Genomic DNA, 11,800 nt, shown 5'->3' on the forward strand with positions numbered 1-11,800 from the left:
ACTTGAAATGACAAGAAAGGCACTCTAGAGTCAGGTTTCACTTTTTACCTTAAAGTGTATGGGACTGCTATTTTCTCATCTGTGTAAATATATATTTTTTGGTGAGAGAAAGGTGTTTTTTAACTGTTCTTATTCACTGTGGACCTTACAAACCGTAAAACAAGGGATTGCAGTGTATTTTTATATAAGTGAATAAATGGATGAATTATATGCAGTATATTTTGGTAAAAATGTTGAAAGGGGGTTATCTTTTGCTGTGTGTCGGTTCGCTTTTTTGGGGTTTTCTCAGGTACAGTGTTGTCAAAAATGTTCTTATAAGGCATTTGTATGGAACTGTTGGAGAGATTTGAATTAATATTGAATTGTTTAGTACTATTTGACTTGAAATCCAAAGTCAGATATCCAAATAAATATATATATTTACATTTTTAAAAATAGAAATCTTATAAGACCAAGGTTTACTGATGTAAAACTTTTTCTAAGATTGACTTTTGTAACCTTGGCATCTTTAAGGAAAGTGTCATTCTATGTTGGTTTTTAAAGCATGGGCTTTTCTGCATTAAATACTGTCATCATCTGAACCTGTTGCTGTCTGTTCCGCTCGTTTCCTTCTTATTTTCACACAGAACTGTTTTCACATGGTTGTGTGGTGTTTATATTGTTGCTTGTGTGAATCTCTCGATCTTGTACTGAGAATAGATATGTGGTCTTATATAGAATGAGCCCCCCCCTTTTCTTTTCTTTTTCTTTTTTTTTTTGAAGGACTTGTGGTTTTAGTCAAATGCCATCTCTTTTCTTTCCACTGCCCCTCTCCGTTTGCAAATATGCTCAGCAGCCTGAGAGAGCGTATGTCAAAATCAGACCAACAAACACATGCAGTGTTACAGGAAAAAACAGCAAGAGACTGATAATACTATTACTGGGTGATAAAGAAAGCAGTAATTACTTTAATTTGGGTTACTAATTTTAATGTAATATACACTACCATTCAAAAGTTTGAAGATTTTTTAAAGGAATTAATACTTTAATTCATTTGTATTAATTTTAATATAATATTAAGCAGCACAACTGTTTTCAACATTGATAATAATACATGTTTTGCTTGTGCACCAAATCAGCATATTAGAATGATTTCCGAAGGATCATGTGACACTGAAGACTGGAGTAGGCTAATGGCTGCTAAAAATTCAGCTTTGTCATCACATGGATAAATTACAGTTTAATATATAATACAATATATCACAGTTATTTTAAATAGTATTTTACAGTATTGTTTTTATTGTGTGTCTGATCAAATAAATGGATCCTTGGTGAGCATAAAAGGCTTCTTTCAAAATATTAAAATAATTAAATAAAATGTTAGCAACCCCAAACTTTGAACAGTAGTATGTGTGTTTCCAATGGGTACTGTGTTACGATAAATAATATATAATCATATTAAATAATGTAAGTAATAGAAATCAGTAAGTAATTAATTTATTACTGCAAAATAAATCTAAATTTCTTTAAGTGCTAACAAAATAGATACATTAGAAATGAGTTTGATTAAAGGTACAGATGTAGTTGATTTAGATATACAGTGGGTACGGAAAGTATTCAGACCCCCTTAAATTTTTCACTCTTTGTTATATTGCAGCCATTTGCTAAAATCATTTAAGTTATTTTTTTTTCCTCATTAATGTACACACAGCACCCCATATTGACAGAAAAACACAGAATTGTTGACATTTTTGCAGATTTATTAAAAAAGAAAAACTGAAATATCACATGGTCCTAAGTATTCAGACCCTTTGCTGTGACACTCATATATTTAACTCAGGTGCTGTCCATTTCTTCTGATCATCCTTGAGATGGTTCTACACCTTCATTTGAGTCCAGCTGTGTTTGATTATACTGATTGGACTTGATTAGGAAAGCCACACACCTGTCTATATAAGACCTTACAGCTCACAGTGCATGTCAGAGCAAATGAGAATCATGAGGTCAAAGGAACTGCCTGAAGAGCTCAGAGACAGAATTGTGGCAAGGCACAGATCTGGCCAAGGTTACAAAAAAATTTCTGCTGCACTTAAGGTTCCTAAGAGCACAGTGGCCTCCATAATCCTTAAATGGAAGACGTTTGGGACGACCAGAACCCTTCCTAGAGCTGGCCGTCAGTCCAAATTGAGCTATCGGGGGAGAAGAGCCTTGGTGAGAGAGGTAAAGAAGAACCCAAAGATCACCGTGGCTGAGCTCCAGAGATGCAGTCAGGAGATGGGAGAAAGTTGTAGAAAGCCAACCATCACTGCAGCCCTCCACCAGCCGGGGCTTTATGGCAGAGTGGCCCGACAGAAGCCTCTCCTCAGTGCAAGACACACGAAAGCCCGCATGGAGTTTGCTAAAAAAACACCTGAAGGACTCCAAGACGGTGAGAAATAAGATTCTCTGGTCTGACGAGACCAAGATAGAACTTTTTGGCCTTAACTCTAAGCGGTATGTGTGGAGAAAACCAGACACTGCTCATCACCTGTCCAATACAGGGTACTTACAGTCTGTGAGTCAGAACAGCCTGCATTGTAGTCTACTCTACCAGGTTCAGGAAACAGTCCTCCGTAAACATATCTGAATATTTGGGTTGAACTGTTCTGGAACAGTGTTGTAACTACAACTTAACCACTGATTTCTAGTTGTGTCCTCTTTTGGAAGACCAAACAAAGTAGTTTTGCTTTCACAACGAAACACACAGCATCTCCACGACATGGCGGCGGCGGCAACAACAATACTACAGCGAGAATCAAAGTTACGCCTTCTTTATTTGCGTATACATTTGGGCGGTGTTATGCAAATCTTCCCACACAGTGACGTAGACGTGGGGGCTTGTTTAAACGAGGCGTTTTAGGAGGGCGTGGACGAGTCTTAACTTTTATAAAGAATATCTCTTTGGGTTTGAGGCTTTAGTCTTTGCAACTTTAGGGATCTTATCTATTCACGAACAGCTTGTAACACTCCAAAGAGAAAGGAAAACTTGAAATTGCATCATATGACCCCTTTAATATTTAAAAGTTATTATAAACCAGATAGTTTGGGTCCTGACTGCTGATTGGTCTACGTTTCAGTTGTGCTAAAAAGAAAATTTGTCCCTGATATTTTTGTAATATTAACTTTTTTTTTTTTTAAAGCAATGAGGCCCCCGAGGCTGTTTGTTAAGCTTAACTGTGTTCTTTAAAACTTAATCTAACACATTTGTACCTCATTGCTTCATTTTAATTGCCTTTAATTACTATCTTTCAAAGCTTTCTGACTGACGCTAGTTTGACTGACAGGTGAAGCCAGGTATTATCTACCTGCAAGCGTCTGCTGGAGCAGGACTTTTAAATGTTTTATCTGGACACAGACATGCGATCATGTTTATTTTACACTGGATGTGTTCTGAGAGGCCCTCAAGGGACCTCTAACAGCAAGTGCAAAAAAGCTGCTTCTTGTCACAGTCTGTGACCTTTGCTTTGGCTTGTGTGTTTCTTGAGTGATGCTCCAAATGCCAGGTGGCGGTGGGTACCTCCTTGTCTGTGGCTTTCTATGCAGCAATGCTGGCATCCCCTCTACCTCTCAAAGTCCACATGCATCAAAGTCCTGCTCGATTCTGTGTGCCCGCAATGTCAAAGCCCCCCCAGAGATGCGTGCAGTTGCAGAGCGATGATAGAGATATGTTTGCATTGAAGGGGCTGTGTTGGTTAAGACATGATTGCAACAGAATATCTCTAAACCTCCACTCAGCCCTCCTTATTGTTTGGGGTTTTGTCAGTTTGCTACTGTCTTTCTGTCTCTTTTTTTTTTTTTTGAAAGGTTGCTGGCCTGATCTTGTCTGAACATGACTCATATCCTTAACGGTGAAGGTGAGCTTTATCTCTCTTTCTTTTTTTTCTAGATTTGATTTTAGGAGTGCTGCCAATGCACTGGCTCATACAGGCAAATAATCTTTTAAAGACACACAACATGAGAGCTTTTCTGTATATTAATCTGTAAGATATTGTATCAGAGTATATCAATGTTTTTATATACTAGACAAAGTCAAACTTCACTTCTGAGGACTGTTAGTGCCATTCTTAGGGAAGCTCTTGCTTCACAAGCTAATCTTTTAGCTTGTTAGCTTAAAACTACAAACAAAAAGTAGCTAACAACTTAAGCTATGGAGGTGGGGATATCTTTTTATAAAACTAAATATAAACCAGATTATGTCATTTGTCATTAAATCAGAAATGTGGCACTAAACAATGAGGATTTTGAATGAATCATCAATTGGTAACAGCACTGACGGATACATTTGCACTAAATACAACTACAAAAGCTACACCTTAATCTATATAACTGAGGGGGATGATAGTGATTAACAACAGCATTTAACATAATATTTTGATATAAAAAAGAAGTAAATCAGTTCATTAACACAAATCGATTAGATCACATGAATGAATTAGATTTCACAAGGCTATGAGACAAGCTGTGCTATAAAGCAACAAGTGCAAACACAGCAAACCTTCAATATGACCATAAAATAGAAATGTAGTATTTTGTCACATTAAAACACTAATGATTGTAAGAAGTAGATGTTTACTGGAAAAGCTATGCTGTTTTGCAAATAGCTTGAGCTACCTCCTATTGATAATGTTGGTAAAGGTTCACCCAAAAATCAGCTCTCACACTCATGTTGTTCCAAACCTGTATGACTTTCTTTTTTCTTTCTGTGAAACACAAATGAACATGTTTTGAAAAATGTTTGTAACCAAACTGTTTTGGTGAGCATTGAATTCCATGGTAAGGTCAAAAAAACATTTCTCAAAAAATATTTGTATGTTTCACAGAAGAAAGAAAGTCTCATTTTTTTTAAATAACATGAGGTTGAGTAAATGATAACAGATGATTTCATTTTTGTGCGAACTATGGCAATAAATGAGCAGTATTGCTTCTGTTTGTTAGTTACTTGCCAGCATCTGTTAGTGCTGAAGGCTGGTAGTACATTAACAAGTGAGGATGTTCATGTCTCACATTTTATCTGTGTAAAATCTTAGGGAAGCTGCAGACCAGAGTCTACCACAGTGTGAAGGAGAGTTAAAGCAGATGTGTGACTTGTGCCATAAAATGCTCTTGGCCTTTAGCCCTCATGCTGCGGCAAATGTACAATGAGCCCTCAGCTAAGTGTGAACTTACTCTGTGGCATTTTGTTGCTTCCTTATTTCAATACTTTCACACAACTTGAGCGTCAGAATGGAAAGAACCGTATAACTTTCTTGTAACCTTCACTATTCATTTGCCTTGCATAGGTTTTGATGATGGGTTTTAATGATGTTCTAAATATACTATAAATTTACACTACTGTTCAAAAGTTTGGTGAACTTGAATGAAATGACTACTTTTATTCAGCAAGGATGCATTAAATTGATGAAAAGGAACAGATTTCTGTTACAAAATATTTCTTTTTCAAATAAATTCTTAAGCAGCACAATTTTTCAACATTGATAATAATAAGAGATTTGTTTGAGCACCAAATCAGCATATTAGAATGATTTCTGAAGTGATTTCATTTGTAATGACTACTAAAAATTCAGAAAATTGTAATAATATTTCACAATATTACTGTATTTTTGATCAAATAAATGCAGTATGCTTTCAAAAACATCAAAATCTTACCAACCCTAAACGTTTGAATGGTATATATCAGAATAGCATGCAACAAGATCTTTCTTTTGCATTTAGTGTCTTTTAACAAAGATTACGTCTCATTTTTCAGTTTATGAATGGACGTCACTCATCTCTTGAAACTTCCAGCTGAATTCAATGGAACAGGGTTTATATTTTGGAACACTCAACCGTGCCAACATTTGGATGATTGTTGTGTTGGTAGGTAAAAACTGATCACTGTGACACAGAAATATCTTCAGGATTGTTGTGCAATCATCACAGGTGACTCCCATTCCAGTTTTTCCAGCCCAGCAGTGTGGGGGTTGTCTTAGCTGGCCTTTGTGCCATCCATTGCACTGGAGAACACACCCTATTAAAATGTATGCCTTCATAAGACCAACGCTCCACACACCTCCACAGTCAGATGCCAGGATTTAGCGTATGCTATGACAGAACATCCGAAAAATGTACAGAGCTCAAATCTTAATAGTCATGACAGTCATGGTGTCTATTTACTGGAGTTATGAAAATGATGTGGGAAAAACAGAGCAATTGTCATTCAGTGTTTAGCACTGGGAGTGTCCGGAGAATCCAGCTCCACTGGTGTGGGCGGTTTACTGCCACTGTCATGGAGTCCCAACAGCCAGTATCCTTTCTTACAAAGCCTCAGGAAAGCAAGGCCAGTATCTTAAGTGCCTGCAGCTACTGTTGTAATCCTACACAGACTCAGGAGAGGTGAATATCTGTGAGAGAGGAAAAATATGTGCTGTCAACATTGTGCCTGAAGCCACTTTGGTGAAAACTAAAAAGAAAACTTGGGCGTGATCTACTGAGTCTTGATTTAACAAATAGTTCACCCAGAAAATAAGCATTTTATCATTACTTTCATGTTTAATATTAGTTAATTTTTTTCCATGAAACACAAACTTTCATTCATAATATCTGAGCTTCTGTTTTCCATACAATGAAAGTAGATGGCCATTTATACTGCGACACACACTGCTGGTTACCCAACATGCTTTGTGGTTGGGATCAAATTACTCTAACTCACTAGGACTACAAAAATGTGTGAAATGGTTTTGGAGTGTATTCATAACGTATTGTAGGTTTACATTTTATTGTAATATTGCATGTTGTGTACATGTGTTACCGTTGTTGAGCTGTATAGTCTCAGAAGTAAAGTGTCAGCTTGTCATCCATATTTGTTAAGGAAATTCACGTAAAATTAAAGTACTTCTTTATTTATGTGTTTTCGTGTGGTTCTAAATGTGTATGATTATCTCTGTGGAAGACAGTGGCACTGTTGCCAACTACTTTCAATGTAACATAGCTAAAGCCAGCTCTCTTAATGTCGCTAGATGGCGACATTAAGAGAGTCGTGGAAACTAGACAAGGTTTGTCGGTAGGCAACGTAGGATTTGACGGTTGCTAAATTGGCAACTTTGTATGGTTTTTTTTCCATTGATGCTTTAAAGAACATTGATCTCTACTGATATCCATTGTATAAATAAAAAAAAACTGATAAAAAAAAAAAAATTGTTCTCTATATTCATTTCCATAACTGACATAGTTAACATCAAACAGCATTGGTTCTTGCTTGTCATGTGACCAATCAAAAAAAAGTTTGATAAAACATAATATTAGCTTAAAACTTAAATTTTGGTCTGTTCGTCATACAAAGCTATCATATGAGTTGTATGGACATACGGAGCCCCTAAAGGGATGTTTTGAGTTCTCTCGTAAAACTTTTTGCGTTCCCATGAAAATCACTGGCTGTGTCCTAAATTACATACTCTCTAAGTAAGTTTTTTTTTTTGAATAATTACTTAGTGGTCATTAAAAAATATGTTCAAAAAATAGTATGAATATCCAGACATACTATATCCGTCATGTTGTCATTGTCATGTAACCTACCAGCATTTACCTATTACCAGTTGTTGTGTCGCTTCACTGTCATTCTCAAGTCCTCTCCAGGGGCCTCATGGGATAGTAAAGTGTCCATTACACGTGCACTTTAGAATCTTGCTGGAAATTGTAGGTCATCAAGTTATTTTTTTGCATACTGTTTTATGAACACTGAATTCGGACATACTACTCTGTTCACTACTCTGTTGCCTGCAATATTTAGGGAAGTATGCAATTTTGGATTCAGCCTTCGTGTTTGCTCGCAAAGTGTTTCCATTCTCTTGCAAAACATTTGCGTCCCCTGCGAAACAGTGCACTTTCTCAAAAAACTTTTGTGATGGAAATAATACAAGGTGGGAGGAAAAACTTTACAATTCTTTTGTGAGTGAACACAAAGTTTCTCAGGGAACAAGAGGAATGCAACTTTTGTGTGAGAATGCAAAAACACTGAACAATATTTTTTTCCTCCCAAATCATCATTTTTCCCTATCACTGGACCGTATTTTATATACAGTGGGTACGGAAAGTATTCAGACCCCCTTAAATTTTTCACTCTTTGTTATATTGCAGCCATTTGCTAAAATCATTTAAGTTAATTTTTTTTCCTCATTGTACTCTCTGGCTGCGCCCAAAATCGCATACTCTCTGAGTAGGTACTTCTTTTGAATAAGTAATTACTTTGTGTCCATTAAAAAAAAGTAATGTTCTTTATAGAATATGAATATGTACAGAATGAATTTAATCTGGACATATTCTATTGGTCACTTTGTTATTGTCTTGTGACCTACCAGTGACAGTTGCATCGCTTCACTTTTGAATTTTGGCAGTTTAAATCACCATCTACTTGCATGGAAAATAGAAGCTCAGAAACCTTCTTCCTAAGATCTTCTGTTGTTTTTCAACATCAGTGTTGCTTGTAACATCATAAGGGTAAGTAAATGCTTTTCAATGTTCAGTCCAAAAGTTCTTTGGAGGCTACATGAGCACCTCAGAGGACTGTTGCCTCCAAACTACTCATTGCCTGACCCTCTCTGCCTTGTAATATCACCTTCACCTAGCTATGGGGATGCTACACCTCCATCTTGGTTTGTCTGAAGGGGCTGAGGAGTGCTATTTCCTGTGCTGAGTGTGAAAGAAAGAAAAAGAAGAAGAAAAAAGAACAGAGAAAGAAGGAGAGAGAGAAAGAGTCTGCTGCAAAGCCCTCTGGGTATTGGCTGGTTTGTGGTTAGGCTAGGTCGCAATCTGAAGCGAGAGGAGGAAGGAGGAGCGGGAGGGGGGCTTCCACTTTCCTTCCTACCACTCACCAAATTCATACAGCCACTGCCAAGGGGAAACTCCCAAAGCAGGACCCATTTAGGGCAAAATAGGCCAAAAAAAGCACCAAAATATGATTGCAGAACCCTAAAGCTCGCAGAGAACTTTGCACTCGCATGAGGAGGGAATGAACTTCAACGGCACAGGCAGAAAAACCAAGGCTTGTGTGTTTGCACCTGTGTGTGGAGCCCGACTGAAAGGAGATGTGTGGAAAGAGACATCTGTGGAGAGGTGGAGGAAAGTGAGAGAAGGCTGGAGGGAGTTGTATGTGTGGGGAGAGAGAGACAGATAACTGGAGGAAAACTGTGAAACAGTGGTTTGATAAAAATGGGTGCACAGCTGTCAATAGCTGAAGTGAAAACAGGAAACAAAATGAAGATGACATCTCCCAACACATCTTACAACCCCTTGATGACATTCAGAAGGTATTTTAGGATGCAAGTAGGAGTGAGAATTCATGGGTGGATGTCATGAAGTGCAAGTTTTGACCTCTGTTCGATCACACAGACCCCTGGCGCGCGGTATCGTGCTATACCCTCCTCATGGGTATGAGGCAAACACTAGGCCTCAGAATCTGAGTGTTAGTGACTTGCTTGCTCTGTTCACACGCTCACATCCTGAGCAGGCGTTTGAGTGTTGCGGACTGAAAAGGTCAGTGGAACGTAACCACAGAGGAGCTGAGGAGCCGGTTAGCTGTGACAACCAAAGGCCTAACACTGGTCTCACATCTCTGTATGGAGTGTGGTGTCACTTACTCAGCAAACCCTTATCTCAAAGATGTCCCTGACACTGTGGAAGCGTTTCCAGACACTTGCCAAAATAACACAAAACAAACAAACAAAAACAATTTAATTAAATTTTTAATTAATATTTAAATTAATGTAAAGTTTAAAATATAATATTGAATTGAATAACATATTAAAAATGTCATTAATTTAAAAAAATAAGCAATGAAAAACAACAGTGTAGAAGCATTTCCAGTAGCATGTCAACATAACATAAATTAAAAGTTACATTTCATTTGATTCATATATTATTTTTTTATTAGTATAAAATAAAATAATTAAATAAAATTAATAATAAACCATTATAAAATATTAAACTAATAATAAATAAAACCTGGTATTTTGTATTTTAGCTTTTAGATTTTCACTACTTTTTACCTAGATAAAACATTCTGGGCTTCTCACAAATCATTTCATGAAATCCATCTAGTATTATTTTAGTATTATTGACATACTAGCTTTTATTAATACTTGAAATTCTTTTTTCATTTTAGTTAAAGTTTTAGTAAGTTTGTGTATTTTTGAAGGTTTTTTTTATTATTTGTATATGGTTTATTATTATTATTTTTTTTTTTTAGTTTCAGTTTTAATTATTAGTCTCTCTCTCTCTCTCTCTATAATTATTATTGTTTTTGTTTTTGCTAACTATAATAACCCTGGTTCCATCGTGGACTATGCTTTATCAACAGCTTCAAAGGAGTTCATGTTGAAACTTATTGACTGCTTTTGTTTCACTATCTGCATCAATTTCAATGTTTTCAATAATACATTTTTGAAAATAAATGTATTTCTTTATTTATTTTCAAACATTACAGCCTTAAAAGCCTTGAGATCAAAAGATTTTTTAAGATCACAAGAAACGTAAATTCGATCAAATTCCAACCTTTTGGTCGTGCAGCTCTTTGATTACATCACTTGTACTGTCTAGCCCACATAAACGTATGGTGTGACAAACTTTAGCTCTTTCATTTGGCATTTTGCCTTCTTCTCCAAATGTCACAGCGACCGCTGTGTCTCCACTGTACTGTAATGAGTAGGAAGACTTTTGGTAGTAGGTAACTGTGGATAAAGTAGTGTGTGGGCTGGTATTGGTTGTCTGTGAATGGCGCTATCAGTGAGAGGTTATGGCATGTCAGATCTGAGACACTTGAGCAAATGGCACAGGCACACACAGGTTGGGTGGAGTATTATTTAAAAGCAATTGTTTCTGCCCTGACAGGAGGATCCAGATGTCGTACTATCAGCAGCACATCGTGATTTCAAACATTTGAGGAGGGATTTTTTGAGGAGGCATGGCAAGAGATGGATATGTTAATCCGAGCCCAAAAAACATAAAATATGAAGCAATTAATTGTTTAAACACTGTTTAAAGGAGACCCCATATTTATTTAAGATTCTACAAAGATAATAATAAAGATAGTGACTATGATAGCCTACTTGATCTGACTTGGAAGTGACAGATGGATAGAGCAATCAACACACATGCATGGCATGGGTTACACATACACACAACCACCTACTAGGCCTCCTGAGGCCTTGCATTATAGTAGTGATGTTTGATTCGAATTAATTGTTGTTTTAAGGCTATTCATGTTAATGATTCACTTGAACAATATACAAAAGATTTGTGCACTTTAAAGGCACAATATGTAATTTTCGCCACTAGGGGGCGTGTATTCAAAATAAATAAAGAGACAAAGGCGTAGTTTGATGATGCCGTGACTGAGTGTGGAATCATGGGAGTTGTGGTCTTCATCCCCACAGCCGATGCAATCCGACGGGACTTGGGCAGAAATCATGTTCATGGATGAGCTAATGATTTATTAACATAGTAGAATGAAGCAGGGTGAGGCTGAAAGCCGTCGAAGCGAAACGAGGCCGCTGAACGAGCGTGACACACGACTCGAAAGCAGCGGAGCTTTTATTATGCCACAGTCGACCGCTTCTGCTCCTTCCGGTCGTGCGTATGTGGGGGAAAAAAGCAGCGCTGGTTTATCATACTAGATACATTTGAAAGTTCTGTTATGCTACTCTGTGCGGTCGTGACCAGTCTAATAAAACGCATAACATATTAAAGCGTATTTGGTGTTTCCATGTTTTCTACAAAACAAAACCGGAAATCGAGGGTGTATGACGTCATT

Source organism: Sinocyclocheilus anshuiensis, unplaced genomic scaffold, assembly GCF_001515605.1.
Source record: "Sinocyclocheilus anshuiensis isolate Anshui unplaced genomic scaffold, SAMN03320099.WGS_v1.1 scaffold824, whole genome shotgun sequence".
NCBI classification, from domain to species: domain Eukaryota; kingdom Metazoa; phylum Chordata; class Actinopteri; order Cypriniformes; family Cyprinidae; genus Sinocyclocheilus; species Sinocyclocheilus anshuiensis.